We start from the raw sequence: 10331 nt of genomic DNA, 5'->3' as shown, positions 1-10331 counted from the left end.
ACTTGTATCGCTAAAGTTTCGTCGGATCGAATTTACGGAAAATTAACTAACGAACGGAGACGTAACAATACATTCTAAGATCAGTCATGTTTACAAAGTAAGAGGAGTTCTAGTGTTAATCACGTTAAGAAAGCAATATAGATATTTTTAAATAACTTATGTATGCAAAATAGGGTTGGTTCTAGTGCATGTTAGATACATTAAGGATAAGATCCGTCATGTTTGAAAAAAAGGACACATTCGAAGTTTAGTCATGTCTGTTAAAATAAGATAAGTTTAGGGATACGTGTTATTACGAAAGTAGAATGAGATTTTGGATCAGTCACGTTATAAAAATAGGATAAATTCCAGGAATTTAGAACATAAGATAAATTATCTGTAATGTTTAAAATTTGCGATAATCAACAAATTTAGTAATGTTTCTAAAATAGGGTAAAATACTAAAGTTCTGTTTACGGTCACATAATTTCTGTTGTTAGTCTTGTTTAGAAAATAGATCAAGCACTAAAGTAATAATTCTTGAGAAAGTAAGAGCAATTTTGTAGTCATTCAAGTTAAGAAATTAGACTAATTTCTAAATTAAGTTCTACAGACAGTAATTTTTAAATAGTAGGTACGTTTTGGATTCAATACTGTTAAGAAATTAAGTTAAAATTTAGGTTTAATCACCTTTTGAAATTAGATGTGTTTCTAGGTTTTCCAATCATCACTATTTCTAGAATTTTCTTTCTTTCTAAACATGACTATTTCTAGTTAATTATAGTACACTTTAAAGATGACTGAGAATTTATCCTTCTATCTAAACATGGATACCCTTAAAGCTCTTACTTCTTTATAAACTTAACTAATCCTGGAAGTTATGCTATTTTATGAAAATAACTTACCTTAAAATGTGTGCTCTATTTTGAGGGTGGGTTAAATTTAAGAGCTAGTCATGTTTATTAGGCTAATAAGAATTAAGGCAAGTCATATTTTAAAAGTAGAATGTATCTAGGAGTCATTAATGTATAGCAGGTACAATAAAACAGTATAGGGCTAGTCACATTTGTAAGGTAATACAGAGGGTAACGTGACAACCACCGCTGATACAAAGTCACAGTGGAACCGTATGTATTAGAACTACATTTTGATATTGTGTAGCGTTTGGTAGGTAGTATGATGCTACTGAAAAAATTTAGATATGTAACAGCCCTCTCTATGTGAAATATTTATACACTCAGATCGTAAAAATGTGTTCAGTTCGGGGACTTGGAATTTTCAAGAAGAGACATCCCATGTGCTTAATAGCATATGGCATGGAAAACTAGGAAATATGGATCAACCAAGCAGAAAGAGACCTGTAACAAGTCGTTACAAGCCATGATACGCATAGTGTGGTTTCTTGTAACAGTTAAAAACCTATTAATACACTGGAGTATGAAACGGATATTCATGCAATTACACAAGTAGACGTACCGGTTAAACTTGCCAGGCGCGGCGCTTATGGATTTCTGTACGATCGCACTGTTGAAACTTGCACTTGAAAATCGTAATTCTCGTATGCCAGATGGCTTATAGAAAGTACGCAGGGAGAAACGGTGTATTTGGACATGATAACCTTGCGAAAGATTGTTTGTTTGTAATTAAGCACAAAGCTACACAATGGGCTATCTGTGCTCTGCCCACCACGGGTATCGAAACCCGGATTCTAGCGTTGTACGTCCGCAGACATACCGCTGTGCCACTGAGGAGCTCCTTGCGAAAGAGCCTTTTGCAATGGAAATTACGATTTAGAGCTATTGTCAAAATACCCAGCCATCAGCTAGGGCATGACCAGAAGCGGCAACATTGGCTATGACGACGTGGTGAGGCTCCAAATCCGTTATAATATACGTATTCAACCTCTTTATAAATATAAAAAAAATGTGGAATAAGTTTTTAAATCAGTCATGTTTATAAAATATCATGGCATCAAGGGTTAGTTATTCTTAAAGAAAGTGAAAAGATTGAGAGTCAGTCATACATATTAGACATTAATAATTGATAATAATTTCCAAATAGTGCAAGTTATGGACTTAGAGCGAAACTAAAAATCAACCTGGTAATCAGTATAGTTAATTAAGTATAATTTTCTTACGTTTATATTTATAAACATTGTTTCATCAGTTAGTTACTCTAGGTGGCCGGTATAATAAATTTTAATATCATTTATTGTTAGAAAATAGAATAAATCCAAAGTTTAGTCATGTTTAGATATAAATTAACTTTAAAGTTGGATATATTTACAAAATAGGACAAGTTCTAGAGTTGGCCATGTTTATTAACTGAGATAAAGTCTAGTATTAGTCATGATAAGAAAGTTGAATGATTTTTGACGTTGGCTATATTTATAAAGTAAGGTGAGTTCTAGAGTTGGCTATATTTATAAAGTAAGGCGAGTTCTAGAGTTGGCTATATTTATAAAGTAAGGGAGTTCTAGAGTTGGCCATATTTATAAAGTAGATGCTACCTCAAAATATAAGATCATTCATATCTGGAAAGTAGTATAGTTGTAAAGGCCATTAATGTTATGCTGATGGAATGAATTTTTGGATCAGTTTTGGAGCATAAACGTAGGTTTGAAATTTGGGGTCAGTTATATTTTTATGTTAGGATGAGTTTCAGGGTAATTCATGTTTAGAAAGTATAAACGAGGTTTTGGATAAACCATCTTTAGAAAGTATGATGATTTGGATGGTTAAACTTCCTTATGAAGTAGGCTAGGTTCTAAAGTTAATTCACGCAAAAACACAATGAACACTTAGAATATATATGGCTTCTGGATACATTAGGGTAGGAAGTAGTATAATGTTTACTACTATTTGGGTTGAGAAAGTAGAATATTTGTTTTAGAACGGTCGGCTTTGGACACCTTGCCTATATTGTTTAAATTTAGCTGTGAATTTAGAAAGTAGGATGAGGTGCAATAATTATACTTTGTGTGATTTTGAATTCAATCTCGCGCATTACGTGAACGTGCTGACAATGAAGAAGATTCTGGAACTTTGTGTAAGTTGATGGGTAAATTAAGTGTAATAAATCTTATAGCTTTCTTCTTTCTGATCAAGAAGTGCTTAAATTATGGGGATTGTTCACCTAATAAATGGTTCTTACAAATAATTTTGTTTTCATGCAACATGATTTTTACCAGAAACATTATTTATTTTAAATTTATATTCAATTCTGAGTTATATGGGGTCATATTTCAGTGTGCCCCCCAGTGCCACAGCGGCATGTCTGCGGACTTGCAACGCTAGAATCCAGGTTTCGATACCCGTGTTGGGAAGAGCACAGATAGCCCATTGTGTAGCTTTGTGCTTAATTACAAACAAACAAACAAACATACTTCGGTGAAACTATGATGGTGATGGTTTACTTCATCTTATCAAGAAATTATCCCTATCTTGATCACTAATTCACAATTGTTAAATCTGTTTTAAAAAGTAAAATACTGATACTATTGTAAAGTATTCGCAGTTTTTCCAACACATTTTATTTATTTGACGTTTGATCTACGAAAACAAAGAGATGGAACTATATTAACAATATTTCAGAATTGATTTTTCATTATCTTGAGTTTTTGTTTTAGTACGGACTACATACTTCTATATAAATATATCCGTACTGAGTAACCTCGCTCATCTCCTTGTTTTTATTTCATTTAACTTTGAACAATGCTTGTAAGGTCTCAACTTTTGGGCTAAAATAAGACTTTGTTTTATTTCTTCAATTCTTGCACAAAACATATCGCTTTAAATCTGAGCAAAATGTAAATTTCTGGAAAACCATTTCATTATGATGGTTACAGTTAATGTTTTACTCATATTGTTTATACATTTGAAAGTATAATTTTTGATTTATTAACTTTTACCACGACCTAAAGTGGTATCAAGATTCAGAATTTGCTACTTTTGGTGTTGGTTTTTAGCGCAAAGCTACACAATTGGCTATCTTCGCAGAGAATCGCTGATCTACCGTAGGACTGTTGGCGTTACAGAAACGTATACTTTGCTATACTCAACTTATATAGCACTACACCGTAGGCTCGACTTTATTGTATACTGATTAATTTCACAGCTTTCATGATTATCGCTGTACAAATATGCTGTAACCTTTAAACTTTAGTTCTAAAACTGCTGAAAGAAAACACCAATCGACGTAGCACCAGCAGCATGATTTCCCCCTATTTATGTCTTCTATAACATTATTGTAAAATGCAACGTGTTGCCTTGCTTGTTATCATGTTTATAGCCAAACCAACACAAAATAAAATAACGTTCGGGTTTAAAGAAACGTATGAATCTTTAAGCAGGCTAAAAGTTTCCCCAAATCGTGGTAGTTGTAAAATAAATAAAAAAATATAAAAATTCACCCCAAACTGGATCTCCTCTTGTTTGGTAAAAACGTGTTTTTGGATTGACATTCATTTATTTTATTTTTTACATAAACAATAAGCTACCCCTCTTTAATTTGAACAAGTAACGCAGTTTCTAAATTGACGATCAGTTTTAAGTTAATGTTTTTTAAGCATGTACAAGAAACAAGAAAAAAGAAAACCATATCCTCCTCACTAAAGTGTTTTTGCCTGTACTTGTAAAGCATTGCACTCCTCGCTGAACCATTTTTACTTGTACTTGTAAAACATTGCACTCCTCGCTAAACCATTTTTACCTGTACTTGTAAAGTAGCCCCCCAGTGGCACAGCGGTATGTCTGCGGACTTACAACGCTAAAAGTCGGGTTTCGATACCCGTGGTGGTCAGAGCACAGAAAACCTATTGTGTAGCTTTGTGCTTAATTACAAACAAACAAACTTGTAAAGGATTGCACCCCTCGCTAAACCATTTTACCTGTAGTTGTAAAGCACCCCCGTGTGGTTCAGTGGTAAGTATGAGAGAGCTTGAAACTTTAAAAATCGGGTTTTGATACCTGCGGTGGGAAGAGCACAGATAACCCATTATATAGTTTTATGCTTAATAGCAAACAAACAAAAACGTATAAAGCGATTATCTTCTCGCTAAACCATTTCTACATGTACTTGTAAAGCATTTTCTTCTTTGATAAACAATTTTTGTCTTTACTTAAGTTTATAATATTTATAGTTGCAACAAGATATAACAAAGTTTAACCTTTTATTGTACATAAAGTATTACAGCTAATGTAAAACATATTTTCAGTGATACTGAAGGCAGAATATAAGTTATTTTTATGTGTTTTAGTTATTTTCCATATATATTTATACGTGTAAAAACAAAAGTTTCTTATCGATGTATTATTCCAAAAATATGTAACTCTTTTTAAAAGTACATTCACATGGAGATAACATTTTACTCATCAATAAAATGCAATTTTATAGAATAAACATTCACATATTGTAAAACACAATGCATTTTGAAGACTTTGTCAGCTTTTTTTAAAAATTTCTCAACGTATCAAATAACAGTGACATCCTACGTCATATAGAAAAACAGTAATCTTAGTGGTGAAACACCTATGTTCAAAATTGTTTTCTGAGCAAAGTTGAGAGCAGAAATTTATCAAGATCCAGGTCTTTCTTTCAGCGTCCTGCGGCGTTTTATTCTTGTAACAGCACAGCTGGTTTTAGGCTTGATGTCGACTGAGAAGACTGAGAAATATGGCAGTTATTTTTGTTTATTTTATTAATAGATTTACAGAAGCAAAAAATAAGTTTATACACTTTGACAAATTGCTTAAGTGAAAAATTTTATTTGTATTAGGCCTATTTCATATTTAAACACTACATTCTTAATTTAGTTCCTTAGGGATTTTCAAGAAGTAGAAGACTGTATGAAAACAGTATTCCAACCACACTATATTACTTTTGCGTGGTTGGGATACTGTTATTATAAACTCTTCTAAAATGAAATAGGCCTAATACTAATGTCTTATGACAAGTAAAATTGTAATCATTCTTCGCCGGCTTGTAATAAGCATACACGCCATAACAATTAAATGAACAATTACTTTGATATTTTTATTAAGAAAATAAAACAGTTTTAAGAGCCGTTTTTGGTAGATGCAAAGCTGCACGATGGGTTATCTGCACTGTGCCAAACGCAGGACTCGAACACTAATATTTAGCTTTATAAGACCATTGGTTTCCCACTGAGCCAACGGGGAGGGAGCAAAGGTTTAAGAGAAGGGGATACCTTGTAGAGCTGAGATATCTGTTTATATGTTTAGAATTAAGCACAAAGCTACACAATGGGCTATCTGTGCTCTGCACACCACAAGGATCGAAACCCGATTTTTAGCGTTGTAACTCCGCAGACTGTGCCATTGGGGGAGGGGGCGAGCTGAAATAGGAACATAAACATTGATCTTATTTTGTAGCACAGACTTTCAGAAAGTATAAAATAATAAAGGTTAGTTCTGCTTAAAAAAATCAAGATAAGGCCTAAAATTATCCATGATAGAAATAAGATAAGTTTAAATTCAGATATATTTGGAAATTACAATAAGCCCTTAATATCAGGTATACTTACCAAATAAAGTAAGTTCTAGAATCAGTTATCTTTTGAAACGATATTTGTTTCTAGACTTAGTCATTTTTTCTAAAAGTAGGATAGGTCACTTTGAGATAAAAAGACAAATCTGAGTGTGAGGTATTTTTTATAAACGGGTAATAGTTTTAAGCTGAGTCAATATGATCACCTTACAATGCTACCTATAATAGCGCCTTTTTGTTTTTCATAAACGTGTTCCGATTGTGGTTTTATTCCCCTGTCCTAGCTGGTAAAGCTGTAAAATTTTGTTTCTCCCACTCCTATAGGGTCGTGCGTACTCTAGTTGTTAGCATTTTTGGTTTTTGAATTCGAGGGTTCATGGTTCTCTGCCCCTTACTGTAAAAACCCGCTCCACACTAAGGTGCCGTGGGTGCACTATAAAGGGTCAGTCAGATAAGAGTAACCAGAGAGTTGGTGGGGGTTGCTATTTACTAGCTGCCTTTCCTTTAGTCTATCAGTTCAAAATTAGGAATGACTATAACTTCATTGTGTATTCTGAAACAAACAAAAACACCTACTTACAACAAAAGTTATTTTGTGCTTGCTCTGTATATTGAATAAGTTCGAATAAAACATGATATAAAAGAAAGTCAGTTTTCCACAAATAAAAAATCAGAGAGCGGTTTGAATATGAAAAATGATTCAACAAAAATAAACGATTAGAAATATCATTTGAAAAAAGCTTTTTTTAATGAGAATCGAAGCTACATAAGATGCAAAAACTACATAATGTAATATTATGCTTTAATCAAAAACATATTCTTAATTAAGTCAGTATTCCCAAAAATCACACGAGTCAAAAACAAAACAGCTTGGCTAACTTGCATAACGTACTAACTTCAAAAACAGTTTCATAAATCACTAAAACAACTTCAACAGAAAATCTAGTTTGAACTGGTTGATTTTAAATATTAACATCTTTATCTTAAAAGCAACAAGCGTTAAATATCTTGTTGAGTTACAACATAATTTAAACTTTAAAGCGAATCACAGGAAGTCCCAACATTCTTCGGACGCCATCACTCACATTTTTGGAATGTGTTCCTTCTAAACCTACAACGTAGTCTGGCTTATCACAACTGATGTGTTTGTTTAGCATGAGAAAAGCGCACATTCGAGAGTAACGCAGATAAGTCTTAGTGAAGAAAGGATTATATATATACTGTAATAAACTAGATCAAAAAGCACATTGTAAACATGATGCAGCCCATGTGAGGAATTATTACATCATAGATAAAAGTTCCTTGACTGTCATACACATATTATGGTACAGATTATCCACTGGGTCTCAATCTTTGTACCGCTTGGTGAAACTACAATTTTTTTTATACCAATATGTGAAATACGTACATTATAAAACTACAGAGATGAATTATGGCATCTGCAAAACATTTATTGTCACATTACAAAAACTACAGACATTAAATGAGTGGACTTTCATAAAAAATATGTTAGTCTAGGATACAATATTTTAAAGTCAAACTTGTTTTCTGTAATCTTTGGGTGTACCACTTCTTACATAATTATATACCGCCTTATATATCCTCGTTTACCACTTCTTACATAATTATATACCGCCTTATATATCCTCGTTTACCACTTCTTACATCCTCATGTACCACTTCTTACATCCTCATGTACCCTTTCTTACATCCTCATGTATCCCTTCTTACATCCTCATGTACCACTTATTACATCCTCATGCACCCTTTCTTACATCCTCATGCACTCTTTCTTACATCCTCATGTACCACTTCTTACATCCTCATGTACCCTTTCTTACATCCTCATGTACCACTTCTTACATTCTCATGTATCACTTCTTACATCCTCATGCACCCTTTCTTACATCCTTATGTACCACTTCTTACATCCTCATGTACCACTTCTTACATCCTCATGTACCACTTCTTAGATCCTCATGTACCCTTTCTTACATTCTCATGTACCAAGTCTTACATTTTCATGTGCTATCTTCTAGCTCTTCGTGTGCTGCTTCTTACATCATCATGTGCTACCTCTCACAACCTGATGTACCTAATTTTACATCCCCATGTGCCATCTCCTACATCCTTATGTGCCACTTCTTACATCCTCATATGCCATCAGTTAAAAGGCACTGGACTAAAGTACAAACAGTTATAACCAGAATATAATATTGTTTCATAGCTCTAGTTAAAGATGAATTTCGTTGTGAGTTATGGCTCATTCCTGAAAAAAAGAAAGAATAAATGAAATATTTCGAAACTTTTCCGTTAGGTGAAATGATAAAAGCAATGACAACTGTATTAACAACATTGTTAGGAGTTAAGGACAAAATACTGTATAAAATATTCTGACAGACCTGATTCTGTAATGTTATAGTTCTGAAATAAAGGTTATTATTGGCTGTAAAGTAACCTTATTGAGTACTTTGCAGATATATTTTGATATACTGGTTTCATTTAATTTTTTGTTTCACATACATTTTGAATATTACAATAAAGTTAGAGTGTATCAGTAAATGTTGACCGGACAATAAAGAGCTTAACTGTAGGCACAATATTGGTTGATTTTTAACATACTTTTCAATTGAGAGCTATTATTATTTACTTCCCCTCCTTTGTTGAGGTTAACTTTTAGTCCTTTTTTATTTTTTGTCCATTCTGTTGCAGTTAAGCTTTAAAGTCAAGTTTTGCTCAAGTCTTACTCTAAGCAGCTTTAAAGTGATTTCTTTTTGTTATTCTTATAATCTGTTTCAATATATTTTATTTGTTTATCCTAATAATTTTAATCGCTTTTTAAAAAATATTCGGATAAACGAGCGGACTAGGTCATGGTGGTAAGTTCATTACGTGCTGCATTAATCCTGATATATTAAAACTTCTACGTGTTGCAACATATTATAAGAATAAGAGAAAGTAATCACTTTATAGCTGCTTACAGTTATTTCAGTAATGGATAATTTTGAGACAAGTAACAGCTGTATGTGCTGTAAATAGAAGGCTACTACCACGCACGAGTAATCTTTTGAATGTTTTTTAGGTTTCCACTAGACAAATTATTTATGGTATTTTCACTTAGCAAAGTTATGAAACTTAAATTTTAGAATAATTTTTCTACTGTATATTTCTTTATGCAATGTAATTTTTTTCTTAAAAGTTAGCCGCAGTTTCTTACACTGGAAAAACACCGTTATAAAATAGTTCATAGTTGGGTAAATGAGGTATCTGATGATCAGGTATGTGGCTTGAAATGCAAATGATAGATTATTCAGCTTAAACTGAATACAGAACTGTTAGACTGTTCAGAGAAATTTGATGTTTCACTTATGTGGAGAGTTATATGACAAATGTAAAGCAGACAGTAATAGCAAGCTGCTGAAAATCGACTATAAATATTTCAAAGCGTAAACAGAACGTAGAGCAGCTTCCAAACCGATGGTACAATTGTTCAGACACCTGGATAAGGCAAACCCTCATTCATAATACAAGCACACGACAGTAGTTATCCCAAGACCCTGACGTCCAAAGGACGCCGCCTCAGTAAGAGGTCGCTAGGCGAGTGGATGTTAGAGGATATACAGCCTGAGATTTGCATAACTATTACGTAATATGTAAATTAGGCTGACACCTGCGGGTTACATAATTGTTACGCAATATACAAATGATGCTGACATCTAAGGGTTACATAAGTGTTACTTAACAAGCACCAGAGGGCGCGATTGTCTTTAAGGAAGAGATGACATCATATTCGATGACGAGGAACCCACTTTGAGACTAATAATGGCCGGAGACGGCTTAAATGG

Source organism: Limulus polyphemus, unplaced genomic scaffold, assembly GCF_000517525.1.
Source record: "Limulus polyphemus unplaced genomic scaffold, Limulus_polyphemus-2.1.2 Scaffold262, whole genome shotgun sequence".
Taxonomy (NCBI): domain Eukaryota; kingdom Metazoa; phylum Arthropoda; class Merostomata; order Xiphosura; family Limulidae; genus Limulus; species Limulus polyphemus.
The sequence above is the reverse complement of the archived record's forward strand: the minus strand, read 5'-3'. Positions refer to the sequence as shown.